Source organism: Rhipicephalus microplus, chromosome 1 (genome assembly GCF_043290135.1).
Source record: "Rhipicephalus microplus isolate Deutch F79 chromosome 1, USDA_Rmic, whole genome shotgun sequence".
In the NCBI taxonomy this organism is placed as follows: domain Eukaryota; kingdom Metazoa; phylum Arthropoda; class Arachnida; order Ixodida; family Ixodidae; genus Rhipicephalus; species Rhipicephalus microplus.
In genome coordinates, this window is record NC_134700.1 from 207,123,341 (window position 1) to 207,139,414 (window position 16,074).

General features: G+C 47.7%; 3 non-coding genes and 1 pseudogene across 3 annotated transcripts; 1 reads left to right on the top strand and 3 right to left on the bottom strand.

The window, feature by feature from the left end:
* The first annotated feature begins 6,692 nt into the window (after window positions 1–6,692).
* LOC142766820 (uncharacterized) lies at window positions 6,693–8,155 on the top strand (annotated as a pseudogene).
* Window positions 8,156–13,614: 5,459 nt separating this feature from the next.
* On the bottom strand, window positions 13,615–13,778 carry LOC119160192 (U1 spliceosomal RNA). Its single transcript, XR_005108275.2, has one exon. It is a non-coding gene; the product is annotated as a U1 spliceosomal RNA (small nuclear RNA).
* Window positions 13,779–14,231: 453 nt separating this feature from the next.
* TRNAG-GCC (transfer RNA glycine (anticodon GCC)) lies at window positions 14,232–14,302 on the bottom strand. The gene has a single exon. It is a non-coding gene; the product is annotated as a tRNA-Gly (tRNA).
* Window positions 14,303–15,424: 1,122 nt separating this feature from the next.
* On the bottom strand, window positions 15,425–15,551 carry LOC142771551 (U5 spliceosomal RNA). Its single transcript, XR_012885987.1, has one exon. It is a non-coding gene; the product is annotated as a U5 spliceosomal RNA (small nuclear RNA).
* Window positions 15,552–16,074: the final 523 nt, after the last annotated feature.

Below are 16,074 nucleotides of genomic sequence, written 5' to 3' on the forward strand. Positions count from 1 at the left end.
AACGGACAAGATAGCAAAATAAAGATAGATCGAGAAAGAAACAGAGGGACGAGAAGAAACAAATGAACATGTACCAAGGCAAAAATTGCATGCACATAAAACAGAAGAGCATAAAAAGAACGAACGGACTGACTCGGGCCGATAGAAACAAACGTTACAAAAGAAAGCAGGAAAAATTGAATATTACGGGTACATCTCACACAGAGGCTTATATAATGAAAGACCTCTGGACAATACAACGCAGCACAAGCTTCAGCATGAAGAAGCATCGTTACAAATAGAAATGCACCCATAATCAAAAATTTCCTTTTTTTTCCTTTTTTTTACTGGCAAAGCTCCTTACGTCATGGGTCGTATGTCCCGTGTCGCCGTAGTCGTCGTAGTAGCCAGTTGCATCGCATTGCATGTCAATAAAAACGGTGTTACAGCATATCCATGGAGTGAATGATGATGAGTGGGGCGAAGCGTTCATCAGTCCGTCCATGCTTACGTGCATGCTTTCGTGCATTCTTCCGTACGTCCGTCCGCCCTCTCGTCATCATTCACCTCGTGGATATGCTGTGTTTTTTTTTTTTTTGAGGAGAGAGAGGAGATCGATGAACGCTGTTACAGAGAAAGAAAAGCGATGTTTCCGATACTTTCTTTTATGCCAGCATATGGAAGTTGTTGAATTTAGTGAGAGAAATTCAACATATACCGCGCCTGTTGGGAATCGTTTTCATCCGAAGCAGTCGACGAGCAATTATCTATGCTGACCTCCCCCCCCCCTTTTTTTTTTCTTCAAGAATCACGAGGTGGATCGACGTGTTTGTTTAATTGTAATGGGTGTAGGCATACGCATCGTGGGTTTACCAGGAACGTCGATTACACTAGCGGTGAAAATCAGAGACCTGTAAAAAGTCCACTCAATCGGCACCCCACCGCGTTACCGAACACATCGCCGACTTACGCTGTGATGAAGGGCGTAGTCAGCGAGTGCCACACCGGGCCCGTGTTTCCACCCCACCCCCCACCCTGAAATTGTTTTCACGCCTGTGCTTGCGCCGCTTATCTGTGCCAGACCAAACCCCTCCATGCGTTTTTCCGCCGGCTGTAGACGCAATGGAGGGGCCTTACGCCAGACCATCTCGGATCAAAGCAACCTTTCAGCACAAATAAATCAAATGACCATTCAAGTATTAGGTAATGCTTATAACCCGTGTTGCGGCGCGTAATGAAAGCGAAAGTACGTGTTTTCTACAATGGGTTGTTGAAGCAGCTTACGGAGAGCTTTGCAGAAGAATGCGATCGAGAAACGCTTGCCGGTGTGGCGTACACCTCCGAGCAACCCTGTACTCCCGCAGCCTATGTATTTGCTATCCGCACAGCACGCAAGCAATGCGGAAATGACACTACTTCCGGCTGCCTGGTGCACACGCGTGTGCCTCAGTGTGATGCTAAAGTTGAGCCGTTTTTTGCCCAACCTTCCGTTATGTTGTTTCATTGTGCCGTATTTGTGTGCAGCCATCGCACACAAATACCGCGATGCGCGATGCAGCGATAAGCGTAGTGGTTAGAGCATCCGCCTCGCATGCCAAAGGTCCATGGTTCAAATCCCGGTGCCACGCAGTTCCCAACCAGATAAAAAAGACATCCGCGTGTTGATGGAACTGCATTAAGAGGCCTGCGGTGCGGCCTCTCCGGCAACCACCGCCGGGAACGCACTCCCTCACCAGAGAAAGATTGGCCACCCTGGTGCAGTATCTCGCCACTACCTCCCACATGCATACGTCAAATAACTCACGGCCCTCAGTCCCCAGCAGCTGCGAAGCAACTGACCACGGCGGCGGTCAGATCTGCAACGCAGCAGAGAGTGCTAAGAATCTCTGGATCCGGACGGGCCGCCATTGAAACCTGAACTTGGCAACGTTTAACGCTAGAACCTTATCTAGTGAGGGAAGTCTAGCTGTACTACTCGAGGAGCTAGAGGGTGTTAAATGGGATATAATAGGGCTCAGTGAGGTTAGGAGAACAGATGAGGCCTATACGGTGCTACAGAATGGTCACGTCCTTTGCTATAGGGGCTTGGCTGACAGAAGAGAACTGGGAGTGGGGTTCCTAATTCAAAGAAACACAGCTGGCAACATAGAGGAATACTATAGCATTAATGAAAGGGTGGTAGGAATCGTAATTAAACTGAATAAAAGATACAAGATGAGAGCAGTACTCGGCTTACGCGCCTACATCCAGCCATGATGACGCTTCAGTTGAAAGTTTCTATGAAGCCGTGGAATCGGCAATGAGTAAGGTATACTATACTATGCTGATGGTACTATACTATGCAGAGTATACTATACTGATGAGAGTCTTTAATGCAAAGGTAGGGAATAAGCAGGCTGGAGACCAGGCAGTAAAAGATTATGGCATCGGTACTAGAAACGCCAGAGGAGAGCTACTAGTAAAATTTGCAGAACGCAATAATTTACGGATTTTGAATACCTTCTACCGAAAACGAGAAAACCGCAAGTGGACATGGAGGAGCCCTAATGGCGAAAATAAGAACGAAATATAATTTATAATGAGTGCACACCCAGGCATCGTGCAGGTTGTGGAAGTGGTTGGCAAGGTACGATGCAGTGAATGGTACGGTCTCGAATTCACCAAGACTTGAGGAAGGAACGACAGAAACTGATACGCAAGAAGCCAATCAATGAGCTAGCACTGACAGGGAAATTACAGGGATTCAGAGTCTCGCTTCAGAACAGGTCCTCGGCACTTAATGAGGAAACCAACCTTAGCGTAGGTGCAATGAATGATAATCTGACGAGTATCGTTACGTAGTGTGCAGTAGAAGTTGGAGGCAGGGTAGTTAGACAGGACACATGGCAAGCTTTCCGAGGAATCGAAGAATCTCATTAAGAAGCGTCAAATCATGAAAGTCTCAAATACAACAGACAAAACAGAACTGGCAGAGCTTTCGAAGTTGATTAATAGGCGTAAGGTATCCGATGTAAGGAGGTATAACATGGAGAGAATCGAACACGCTCTGCAAAACGGAGGAAGCGTCAGAGCAGTGAAGAGGAAACTTGGGATAGGCGAAAATCGGATGTATGCACTATGGGAAAAAGAAGGCAAAATAACTACCAATATGGATAGGATAGTTAAAATAGCGGAGGAGTTTTAGAGAGATCTGTACTGTAGCCGGGACAACCACGAATTTAATACTATAAGAACCAGCGGTAACCCAGATGATAGAAGAAGTCAGACAAGCTTTGGAGAGCATGCAAAGAGGCAATACTGCTGGTGAGGATCAAGTAACATCAGATCTGCTGAAAGATGGAGGACAGATTGTGTTAAAAAAACTAGCCACCCTGTTTACGAGGTGTCTCTTGACGGGAAGAGTACCAGAGTCTCGGAAGAACGCTAACATCATCTCAATACATATGAAATGAGATGACAAGGACTAGAAGAATTACAGGCCGATCAGCTTGCTCTCTGTAGTATACAAGCAATTTACAAAGGTAATTGCTAACAGAGTAAAGAAAACATTAGAATTCTATCAACGAAAGGAACAAGCAGGATTTCGAACAGGCTACTCAACAATCGACCACATTCACACTATCAATCAGGTAATGGAGAAATGCTTAAAATATAACGAACCACTATACATAGCCTTCATCGATTACGAGAAGGCGCTTGATTCAGTAGAAATATCAGCCGTCCTGCAGACACTGCGGAATCAGGGCGTCGATGAAGTATATATAAACATCCTGGAAGAAATCTACAGGGGATCAACTGCTACCACACTGCTTTATAAAGAAAGCAACAGAATACCAATCAAGAAGGTTGTAAGGCAGGGGGACACAATTTACCCAATGCCCCAGCCGTTACCTGCCATCACAACCGTTGGCTGCCGCCACGGAGGAAGGAAAAAGGTAAGGAGAGGGCATGCCCAGCCGGCGCAGGGCGTAAAAAATGTGGCGGAAATGACATCATGGCGGCCATATTCAGTAGGCACAATGGCGGCGTTGTTATGGTTACGTGTTGCGCAGTGAAGCTGGTCTAGCAGTGAGCGGCCGCGGCTGGCGGCGGAATGTGTGCCTTCCAGGTCTCGTGCTGAGCCGTGGCGGACAATATCTGTGCTCTGCGCCGCGTTATTGGTTACGCAGTGTTCGTCTGGCTGTTACATTACTCTTAGCAACGTTTACAAATCTCTTTGTCCATCACGGGGTTTCAACAGTACGTAGAACAAGCGCATATCCATGTGTCGTGCGGCGGATGACGCGGATGAAGCAGTTAGTGTTCAGCGAAATGGCGTTGGGCACCATGACGAAGCTGAATGACGACGAACGCCTTGTAGGTCAGTGACGGTTGAGCAGTGCTCCTGCTTGTGACAACGGACGACGCTGTTGAGCCCAGCAAGACGCCGTGAGGACCATGTGCACATACATAGTTTCGTGTTGTGTGTGTACAGTAACAACTTGCATGTGCGTATTAAAACTCATTTTCTGTTCCGCTTGGTACACTCTCCACCAGCATTGCATGTAATCTCAACGTAACAGTCCCCACGTTCAACTGTCACTAGCACCGTGCTCAAAGTCACCACGGTCGCAGAATGCTGACGCAGGTGAGTTTCACGCGGAACACGGACACAGTGGCAGGACGCTGCGTCAGTCGCGTGGCGGAATGCAACCGTAGAAGGCGCACGACCGATCGTGTTGTCTGTACAGTTGCTGAATTAATGACGTGAAAGCACTCGCCGTTGTCAGTGCATCTAGCGCGCGTTCTTTCGTAGTTGCTTCGTTGTCGGCGAACTGTTACTCTTTGTTATTACTCGGACGAAGCGATTTCGCTGAATGTCCCGCTGGCTCTGAGTGATGAGCCCAGTTCCATTAATTTCGGATCATCACGACACACGCGCTGCGCAGCCCACGTGCTTTCCGAGCCGGAGAGGGAGTCGCGCCTTCTGCTTCGCATTCATATGTAAACAAGAGAGGAGACTTTGCCTACTCAATATGGCCGACTTCCGGCTTCATCGCGGCTTCACAACGAGTGACGTCAGGGCCTCTCCTTACCTTTTCCTTCCTCCGTGGCCGCCGCAAACTTTGAAATGAGGATAATGATGTCGATAGGCTGCTACTGACATGGAGTCAGCTGGAGCAAAAACTATTAAAAAAAGTTGATGACGCAGCACATGTTTAAGAAAAACTACTTGCTCAAAGAAAAAATTGTTTTTTTAGTGTAGCGGTACGCAAACATGTAGTGTTTGTTCATTTTAAAATAAATTTTGGCCTCGACGAAGGCGCTTCTACAAGAAAGTGCAATAGCGCGAGTGGCGGGAGAGGTTAGTAGATGCACTCTGGGTGTTTAAAGCAGAAACACGCCGCGGTTCATTTTTTTGCCCCCTACAGGTGAGCACTTGAACTTGAGAGTTTCCGGGGCCTGCAACGGTTGCGATGGCAGGTAACGGCTGGCGGTACGTTCGGATGTGTCTCGGACTGTTTCGTTTCGCTGTAAATATTTCGAGCCTCTGCCGACCGGCACATTCTTTCGCATTCTGTTTATTTGACTCGTTCAAATGCTTTCGCGAAGGGAATTCAAGTGACTTTCGGGGAACGAAGCGACCGTCGAAGCTTTCATCGGATGAACACCCGTTGCAAGCCCGGGCCGGTGAGTAGAAACCACTTCAGTTTTTTAAGGATGGTTGCTTGCGGGGCTAGTTGGTTCATTTCAACATATGTATTTTTTTATCCTATGACTACGTACGCGTCCCACGGTTGCAGCGCATTGTAATATTAAATTTTAAAAGTTTTAACGTCTCAACCGGAAAAACGTGCGTTACATGCGGCGTGCATGGCTTCGCTGTGGAACGAGTCGCTAACTCAATAGTTAATTCTGAAATTCTATCACCAGGTAACACCAACCAGGCCGTTGCGATAAAAGAAGGCAAATAAATCACTGTCGCCCCGAATGTGTCTTCTTAGCTAGCCCATATATTAGTGCTAAAAACCTACTAGTGTACGCGACTGCCTCAAATCTTCCAAGTTTTGTTTTATTTCTTTCTTTTTGCGTGTGTTGTGCCGTGCGAGTGTCCGTTGGTCACTCGAGGGGGCCGTCCTCCTTGTTTACGGGCAGCAGTGATCGGCGAGCCTCCCAGACGTGCGGGCGCCGGGTCAGCACAAAGGCGGCGGCCCGCTTTACTGCACCTTGCGAGTTCGGGTGCAAGAAGAGGGAAACGTTCCGCTTTGTGCATCCGTGGCCTGTGGGACGTTCGACACTGTTTCCCCGAATGGCTAAGCGACGGACTTTCCCCACTGACTTCGTGGAACAATTTGTGCACGTGCACGTGTGTGTGTGTGTGTGTGTGGTGCGTGCGCGTTTGTGTCAGCGTGCGCGTATGTGTACTCGTATCTGTGGTCGACAGAGGAGAGCGAGAAAGCGCGGGAAGAGCGAGAGACGCAGCGAGAACGGCGAGCGAACAAGCGTCTGCGAATTGCGAGCGACTTGAGCGGTTGTGCGTTGTGCGATGTGCGGAATTGAACGGATGCGCGAGTAATAATTGTAACCTAGTTTTTTTAATTAAATACAGCCTTCTTTTGTTTACATTTTCTTAACAGTGCGTGAGTCGTGTGTTGTGTCTTCTATCAATTTTCTCCTTTTTATGGCCATACTGGCGACACCCTAAATTTTACCAAAGCGGAATAGAGGACGCTAACATACATCAGAAGTGGGATTTGACCGATTTTAGAAAACGTTCGGAACGAGTTTGAAAAACCTTAGCGAGGAGTGCGATTGCGTCAGTGCGAGAACAAAGCAATGGTGGACTTCCAGTGAGCGGGCACTTCCAGAGATCTAACATCAGCCATGCTGGACGGATCATCGCCGGAGGAGAGTGGTCACCGTGATGACGACGACTGTGCTGGGCTCACCAAGCGGGAACTTTTCGACGCTTTGCGCGAGAAAGACCGCTTGTTGGCGGACCTGCTGCGGCAGCTGCCTCAGCCGGAGTCGTCGGGGGCTCCACACCAGGCGGCCATCAACACGTTTCAGGTGATGCCCGATTTGAGCAGAAATATTGCAGACTTTTCCGGTGATGGTTGCGCGTCAGCAGCCCGGGAATGGATGGAAAGTTTGCGCCAGACGGCTACGCTTCACCGGTGGCCAACGCCATTCCTGCTCGAAACTGCCAAGTGTCACCTGGTCGGCGCCGCAAAAGATTGGTACCGTTCGAGAGCTGCCGAAATTTCATCGTGGGACGATTTCGAGCGGATGTTCGGGCGGACTTTCTACAGCCAGACACGGGCGGCGGAGCGATGGAGGCGTATGCAAGAGCGAATGCAGCAGCGAAATGAGAACACGGCTGCATACTTCCACGAGAAGGTGCGCCTTTGCAGAGAGGCACATTAAGATTTCTGTGATACGAGGGAGCAGGTGCTGACCGGTCTGCGATCACGGGAGTTATGCACAATGCTTCTTGGAAGGTCGCACGAAGACGCGGATGACCTGTTGCACGACATTCAGGAATTTGAGAGGATCGACCGTGAGCGACGGGAACGCTTCGGGCCAGCGGCTGAGCGAAGAGCGACAAGCGATGCACCTCGTATGCAACCTGCACCCAAGGCACCGCTGCAGGGTGCGTCCGGGTACGACAAGCGGGACCAGCGACCACCTATCACAAATCAGAACGGTGAGCGAAAATGTTATAATTGTCTTAAATTCGGACACATTTCGCGGGATTGCCCAGAGGAAAGACGAATAGAAAAATGTCTAAAATGTGGGAGGACTGGGCATACCCAAAAACACTGCCAAGCAAAAGGCCCCAAAAATGAGACGAACGCTGTGTCTGGAGAGAAAATTGACCCTGGCGTGCTTTTGAAGCACGTTAAATGGAATGGCAATGAGACTTTGATTGGCATGATAGACACAGGCAGTTCCGGTTGCTTACTGCGCGAATCAGCGGCGGTGCGGTGCGGAGCGGAAGTGCTGGAAGATGCGACAGCTCTGTATGGTTTCGGCAGTCAAGGAGTTCCAGCTTCTCGTGCGATTGGCAGGTGCCGGGCCGACTTGCTGATAGATGGCGTCGTTGGCAAGAACATACAGATACTTGTTGTACCCGACGAGGTCCTGTCGGTCGATTTGCTTGTCGGTCGCACGTTTACCGAGCTGCCATATGTGACCTACGCTAAGCTGGGCGACAGCTTGCAATTCTGGCATAGAGACGAGTGCCCATTCTCACATCTCGAACCCTTCGTTTCATGTCCGAAATTACGTTTGAAAACTGCTGAAGAGACCCCACTGCAGGCCAATGTTATAAATTGGGTGAGACTGTCATCGCAGTCTAACGTCACTGGTGCAGTGCTATTCAACAACTGTGGGTGCGAAATTCTTGTATACATGGAGGACGGAGAGGTTACTGTGCCGGTGTTTACGAGCGGAAATGATGACGTAGTTCTACGTAAAGGACAAAGACTTGGCCACGCGACAGAGGTGGACATCCCGGGTTGCGAGATGAAGGAAATAAATGAGTGCAGAGAGAAGTGCAGCACGGCGAAGCCAGAACAAATTCTGGTTACGGAGGCGCGACGGCCGATCGGGTGCGAGGAAATTAAAATGGGCCCCTCCGTAACAGAGGAGCAGCGTCGTGAGCTCGCGTGCCTCCTAAATGAGTACCGGGATTGTTTCGCCGCCAATCTCAGCGAACTTGGCTGCACACCTGCCCTTTCGATGGACATACAGGAGATACCTGGTAGCGCACCCGTGGCTGTTCGGCCCTACCGCACGAATGCAGCAAAGCGAGAGGCTATACATGACATCGTCGGAGAGCGGAAAAGAGAGGGAATCGGAACTGAGACACATTCCGAGTATGCGAGCCCAGTCATTACTACATCGATGGTCGATACAGAGCAGCGAGATTGGGACGAAAAGCTCAGTGAGGAAGAGTGCAGCGTGAACAACGCTGTAAACAAGGCGACCGGGAAGACTCCCTTCGAGATGTTACACGGTTATCGACTGGAGTTTCACAGCGTGGCACTGAAGCGCTTGGTTGAATCGAAAGCGTCAGAGTGGGAGGAGTCCGGCGGGCTGCGCGAACGTGTACAGCAGCGCCTCATGAGCGAGCAGAAGATGAAGGTCGCTTACGACAAGCGCCACTTCCCGGCTAAAATGTACGGTGTCGGTGACGTGGTCTTCATGAAGAGGGCTCCAGAACAGACGGGAAAGCCTGCCAAAGCCCAGCCAAAATATAGGGGCCCCCTTGTAATCACGGCAGTGTTGCCAGCTGACACGTATCGAGTTGCCGACCTTGACCAAACAAGGGCGAGCCGCTTCGCGACAACTGCGCACGTGTCGCAGTTGAAGTGCTGGACAACGACCAATCCGCATTCACACCTTGATGACGACGGAGAGTCTGCGGAGGAGTCGGACGCCCCCGAATGTGAGGTGCAGCGACTGAGACGTTCGGCCCGTAGCTGCGCCAAGACCCATCCCTATGCGAGTGCGCCATAGTTGCGTTGGCGTCTGTTGAGAACTTCAGTGCGTGCCGGGATTTACCGAGTGAACTGTGCGTACTTAAACAGTTGCCTTTTTTTATTTCTTGTCTTCTTCGACGAAGGAAACAATTCTGTTTGTGTGTTGGCGTGTGGGTTTGTTTATGATTTTTTTTCCATTAACGAGGACGTTAATGACTGTCAGGACGACCGAGTGTACGCGACTGCCTCAAATCTTCCAAGTTTTGTTTTATTTCTTTCTTTTTGCGTGTGTTGTGCCGTGCGAGTGTCCGTTGGTCACTCGAGGGGGCCGTCCTCCTTGTTTACGGGCAGCAGTGATCGGCGAGCCTCCCAGACCTGCGGGCGCCGGGTCAGCACAAAGGCGGCGGCCCGCTTTACTGCACCTTGCGAGTTCGGGTGCAAGAAGAGGGAAACGTTCCGCTTTGTGCATCCGTGGCCTGTGGGACGTTCGACACTGTTTCCCCGAATGGCTAAGCGACAGACTTTCCCCACTGACTTCGTGGAACAATTTGTGCACGTGCACGTGCGTGTGTGTGTGTGTGGTGCGTGCGCGTTTGTGTCAGCGTGCGCGTATGTGTACTCGGATCTGTGGTCGACAGAGGAGAGCGAGAAAGCGCGGGAAGAGCGAGAGACGCAGCGAGAACGGCGAGCGAACAAGAGTTTGCGAATTGCGAGCGACTTGAGCGGTTTTGCGTTGTGCGATGTGCGGAATTGAACGGATGCGCGAGTAATAATTGTAACCTAGTTTTTTTAATTAAATACAGCCTACTTTTGTTTACATTTTCTTAACAGTGCGTGAGTCGTGTGTTGTGTCTTCTATCAATTTTCTCCTTTTTACGGCCATACTGGCGACACCCTAAATTTTACCAAAAGCGGAATAGAGGACGTTAACACTAGTTAATAATTTACTGCAGTCGCGTTTGAGAAACATCACATAATTATGGGTCTGGTTTTCCTATAGTGTGACAAAGGAAGCGTCACATAAATGAGAAATACTTCTTTTTCTGCCACAGCCTCCTGGCCCACCTGACATGGAAGCAAATGTGTACAATGGGCAAGGAACCTGCTACGTGACATGCCTTGAGAAGAAGCAGCCCTGAGTGATGTACGTGTTATGAGGTACCACTACATATATGCATAAAATGCTGCTGTTTACTAATTAACTGACTTTATTTGTTTACTTTGGAAAATTTCATGCATTGATTATGCATTGATTTCATGCATTGATATCTGGTGATGTTACTTGTTTTTCCAGACTGCCATGCAATGACAGGATGACTACCCCCGAATGTCCGCTCTGCAAGCACGTTGAAACATCTGAATGTCCACTACAACAGGTCATCTCTAACCTCACACATGTAACGCTGTATTTGTGAATGTTTTACCGCGTATATCGTGGAGAGGTGCTTTAGATTGGCTACAAGCATTGCCTACCTACCGTGGTATGGAATCTACACTTCAATAATGTTGAAACTGTAACACTATTAGGTAGATTGTGTGGCGCTGCTGAGCTCAACAACACACTGTTTGATCCCAGCCACTGTAGCCATATTTAGATGGGGGTGAAACGCTAAGACGCTTGTGTGCTTAAGGGTTTGTTCGATTCGCCTGCACCACATGATCCATTTTACAAAGTGCTGCACCTCGCCATTCGTTTCAGTGGCGCAGCAATGGCATCTTCGAAATCTTGCCATTCATTTCAAAAAGCGCAGGAGAGGTACAGCACCAAAACTATTTCATGACTTTCCGGTACCTTCTGCTCTGACGGCGCTGGTTTGGTGCAGCCGCTCGGACAGCTAAACAAACAACATAGCATTAGACGTAGGTGCTGTACCCACCCCTATAAATCCGGCGTGTTTTGCCAAGATGTTTGCACCTCATTAAATTAAGCGAACAAAAATAACGATTCCACCTTGTCGGCACCTTGTCATTCACTTGTGATGCCGCACCGCACAACTTCTGCAGCACAAGTTCTGAACTTCTCGTGCACAGCTGTGAACCAGTTCGGATTGGTGCAGGTGAACTAAACTGACCCTTAAAAGATGGAAGCTGGAAAATATGAAAAATGTGTTAACATAAGAGGTCAAAGCAAATGTTTCGACAAGCAGTCTCGTCTCCCGTGAGCCTACATTGCCATTTGTTTGAACCCCTGGAAGTCAGAATCAACCTAATTTGCCCACTACTGTACGACTCACGATCACTTCATAGTTGGCATGTGAATCGTCGGAAATTATTATTTGCACTACATAACGAACACACCCACAGTGATGGGCATTAACGGGCTTTCCGACATTTAGTTGTGCCTTGTGACAGTTTACCAACAACACCCAGAACTGTTCTGTTTTAATTAACTGTGTTTAGCTCATACAAGTTTACAAAATGATGCACCAAAGCTCGTAAGACTGCACTCAATTGCTTTAGCTTTGCACATATGTTCAATGGGCTCCTAAAATAATAAATCATAAAGGTGATGAGCAGTTGCAGCACAGCTTCCTCAAAGACATGAATGCTGTCATGAGGAGCAAGATTGTGTTCATTGCATGTGGTACTGGGTTTTTTTTTTTTGCAGAAAAACGTTCCAGATTTCTTTGTGCACATCTGCTTCTGTTTAATTTAAGTTGTCATAACTATAGTGTCTACCACTACGAAGTGAAATTCTGTGCACTACGGTCATGCAAAAAACAAAATCTAGGAAATTGGACAGGTAGTTGAAACATACATGATCTTCGCTTGTCTATACAGCCACACTGCAAGATAGTACGTATTTCAAGTCCTAACCTCTAAAAGTAGCAGGGAGAAAACAACTTCATTTTCAACCACAAGTATACTGAAAAATAAATACAATAACAAGTGTGTAATAAATGTGACCTTTATTGATCCAGTATTCGGACAGATACACATCATGTACCACCAATTGATTTGAGGAGTGCTTGCTTGTAAGAGAGTACTGAAGTTCTATGGATATGTCTATGCAAAAAAAAAAAGAGATTGTGCTCAAGGCTGAGCAGATAGTGTGTTGTAAGAGTACCAACAAAGATGTACAGATAACAAAGTTGTACAATGCATACCTGAAGCTTATTTTCTTAGAATTGGGCTTTTTCGATCTGTAAGCACACACCTCATAAATGTCCCTTTAGCATACATGTTCGCTGTATACTTAGCAGACTGGTCATTACCTGCGACGAGAAATTCTAGCTGTGGTAACTTTGTAACTTAACTCTAACAATAAATGTAGCAAGCCTGAAATATTTTTGGCCCATCCCCTAAATATATAATACCTATGATATGGGCTCACGACTGAGTATTAAACTAGTGCCTACGCTCTCGACACGACACGACATTGCAGAATTGTGAAGTACTCAATGTAGCATTGCAGAGCGAGAAAGATTCAGAAATGCACGCATCCGCAATCGCTTATTTAACAAATTTAGCAAAACTACATTGCTCTCAATTTTCGAGCTATTTATCGGCAATGTCCAAGTTTCCTTTCCGGTTCCGCATCATGCATTCACTTCACTTGAAGATCAACACTACAGGGCAAGCGCCGCATCTGACGGCAGAATCCGACCCTTGTCTTGAAGCCACGCTATTAAACTCGAACGCCGCAACACGATGAAACCGACGCTCATTCAGCGATCTCGATGTTCAGTAATATGCATATGCTTGTTAGCTTTCCAAGAGTCTTTACACATGGATTGAAAGCTTTCAATATGTATGAGTGACTTGTTTTGTTCGGACCCGACCGTTTACATTGGTTGTACCGGCTTGGACACTCGCAATAAACGATGCAAAGCTTACTTGATTGACGTTGTTTTTTGCCAGTCGAAGCCAACTAGGTCACCTGGCGATAATTACAGACGCGAAGCGCGATTTAGCAACGAAAAAGAAAATACCAGAGGAAGCGAGCAGTGCGAACCACCCCACCTGCAAAAAACAAAACGCGTCCGTTTATTGATTATGATAGTACTACCCGTGCCATCTAGCCTCGCGGTATGGCAGTTCCGTACGCCGCCGCTACGTATTTGCATGATATTGTGATACAACAGACCACAGGCACAGTTTCCATTCTCTAAACTGGTAGGGTTTCTGCGGTATTAAGTACTCGGAATCTTTCTTTCGATACAATATTAGGGGGATAGCGCGAACGCAGTCCCCCACTACCAAAAATTGCATGCCCCATCTGCCCCAGTTTGGGGTAGTGGCAGGGGTCAGCACGAGCGCAGTGCAATGCCCGCGCCTCTCCCTGGGGGCACCGCCTAGTTTATCACGGTTACCCCGGCACCAGGTAAGTATGCCGTTGAAACGTTTTGAACTCGGTACCCACTGATAGCGACCCGCTAGGAAGCGCATGGGACTTGTGGAAGATGGCGTAAGGTTTCTCCTCTTTTTTAATATGAATATGTGAAGCCATCGCATTGAGGACACCCAGTCCGCAAATTCACACAATCCTGTTATATCAAATTGCTTTTCGCTCACACAAATATTGATAAAGGCTTGAAATTTGAGCGGGTATCACTCCAGCATTCGCAGAACCAGCGAGAACATTCTGTACACCGCCGGAGGCGCCACTGCAGTGGTAATTTGTATCTGTCTAATGGTCATGAACAGGACGTACGATTCATCGGACTAGCTGTCCTGAAATCCTAAATATCCAATTGTGATCGCGAAGAAAAAAAATGTTATAGCATTACCTTGGCAAACAAAACAAATCAATAAAATAAAAACAAAATATAAAAGAAAAAAAACTGCGTCGGCCGGGAATCGAACCCGGGCCACCCGCGTGGCAGGCGAGTATTCTACCACTGAACCACCGACGCAATACTACACAAATACTTTTATGCAAAAGTGGGAGACGTAGTAAAGTCGTGTAGGCGTACATTTGCGCCTCCCATGTACAAATATACAGGGCTGCAGGAACTTCATTATCGCAAAATGGGCTAAGGTATACAAAGATTGCTCAATTAGATCAAATATTACGCGCGTATATCGATTACATTGAGCATTTAGATGCGAAACTTTTATGTAACAAGCGAAAATTTTCTAGCGAAGAGTTAACTGCCGGACAACACGGAAGTTACTCAATTTGGCTGTTTTTAGCAGTCAAGTAAGCAGCACAGTTATTTTGAGAAAGCTTACCATGGAAGAAGAAAAATGTACGCACAAGCATCACATAGTCCTTAGAATACATTCTAGAGCATGACGATAGTTATAGCGCGAGAACAAAACGACGACACAGAGACAAGAAGGACACGAAAGACACGAGCGCTCGTGTCTTTCGTGTCCTTCTTGTCTCTGTGTCGTCGTTTTGTTCTCGCGCTATAACTATCGTCATGCCATACCAACTAGCCCAAGCTGCCACACATTCTAGAGACCATAGCATGAAGCACAAGGCTCAAGAAAAAAAAAAAGAAACAATGCTGGCCGAGAACAGAAAAGTGTCACAACGAGGCCTGGTCACAATCAGCAGGAGCTCTACATCTCCGGATACTTAACTAAAGGTTATAATTAAAATGAACGTGCCCACGCCGCGGTGGTCTAGTGGCTAAGGTACTCGGCTTCTGACCTGCAGGTCGCGGGTTCGAATCCCGGCTGCATTTCCGATGGAGGCGGAAATGCTGTAGGCCCGTGTGCTCAGATTTGGGTGCACGTTAAAGAACCCCAGGTGGTCGAAATTTCCGGAGCCCTCCACTACGGCGTCTCTCATAATCATATAGTGGTGTTGGGACGTTAAACCCCACATATCAATCTATCAAAGAACGTGCAAATATAGAGCTTTTTTGCTGATTTCTCCATTGATCGATAAGTGACAGCCCAGAACACGAAAACGTTGGCACCAGCACTAGTGCCAGGCATATCAAACAAGAACTTCCAGCCGCAACAACACATAAGCTATGCGAGAACCGCCTGCTTCAGCATCTGATTTTCGATTTCCACATTAGGCCCTGCCCAAACGGGCAAGGCCTCCCAAAAATTGGCCTATAGGCTCATTGGAGTGCCCCAACCCACGGAAATCTATAGTAAAAGGCGAAAGATTAATTCGCAAAACCTGAGGTGAGGCCTGAGCAATGACTGACAATGAGCGCGGTTAGACACCTCACTTACAAAGGCCGTGCCAGGAGGACCAGTACTCTTTTACAATGAAAGCAATATTTTGTCAAATAAGCCAAAGTATATACATAAACCTTAAGGTTTTTTCTTTTATCAATTCATTTAAATCATATCTTTTAACAAATAATGTTATAGTAAACGTGTACGCGTGCAAGAAATCTAATTTTAACATAGCAATATTGCGCTTTCATGGTTTTCAGACGCGATCATACGTTGTGAGCCAATAGATGGCGCAAGCACGCGGTCAAAAAAAAAAGAAACTGAAAATGAAAATGAGCAAACAGAGTCAGTGTGTCGGCTTTAGTGACGAATGTAATGAATTGAGTCTAACCTCGATTAGTATACACCTTTTCACGTGAAGGAAAGAAACACCGCCATGACGGGCGGTGCGCGGGAGCACAAAGGCTAAGGGCGCAGTGTTGCCAGTGCATTTTCGGGGGGACGCGCCGATTTGCGCAGCCCAAGGAAGGCTATGGCGGTG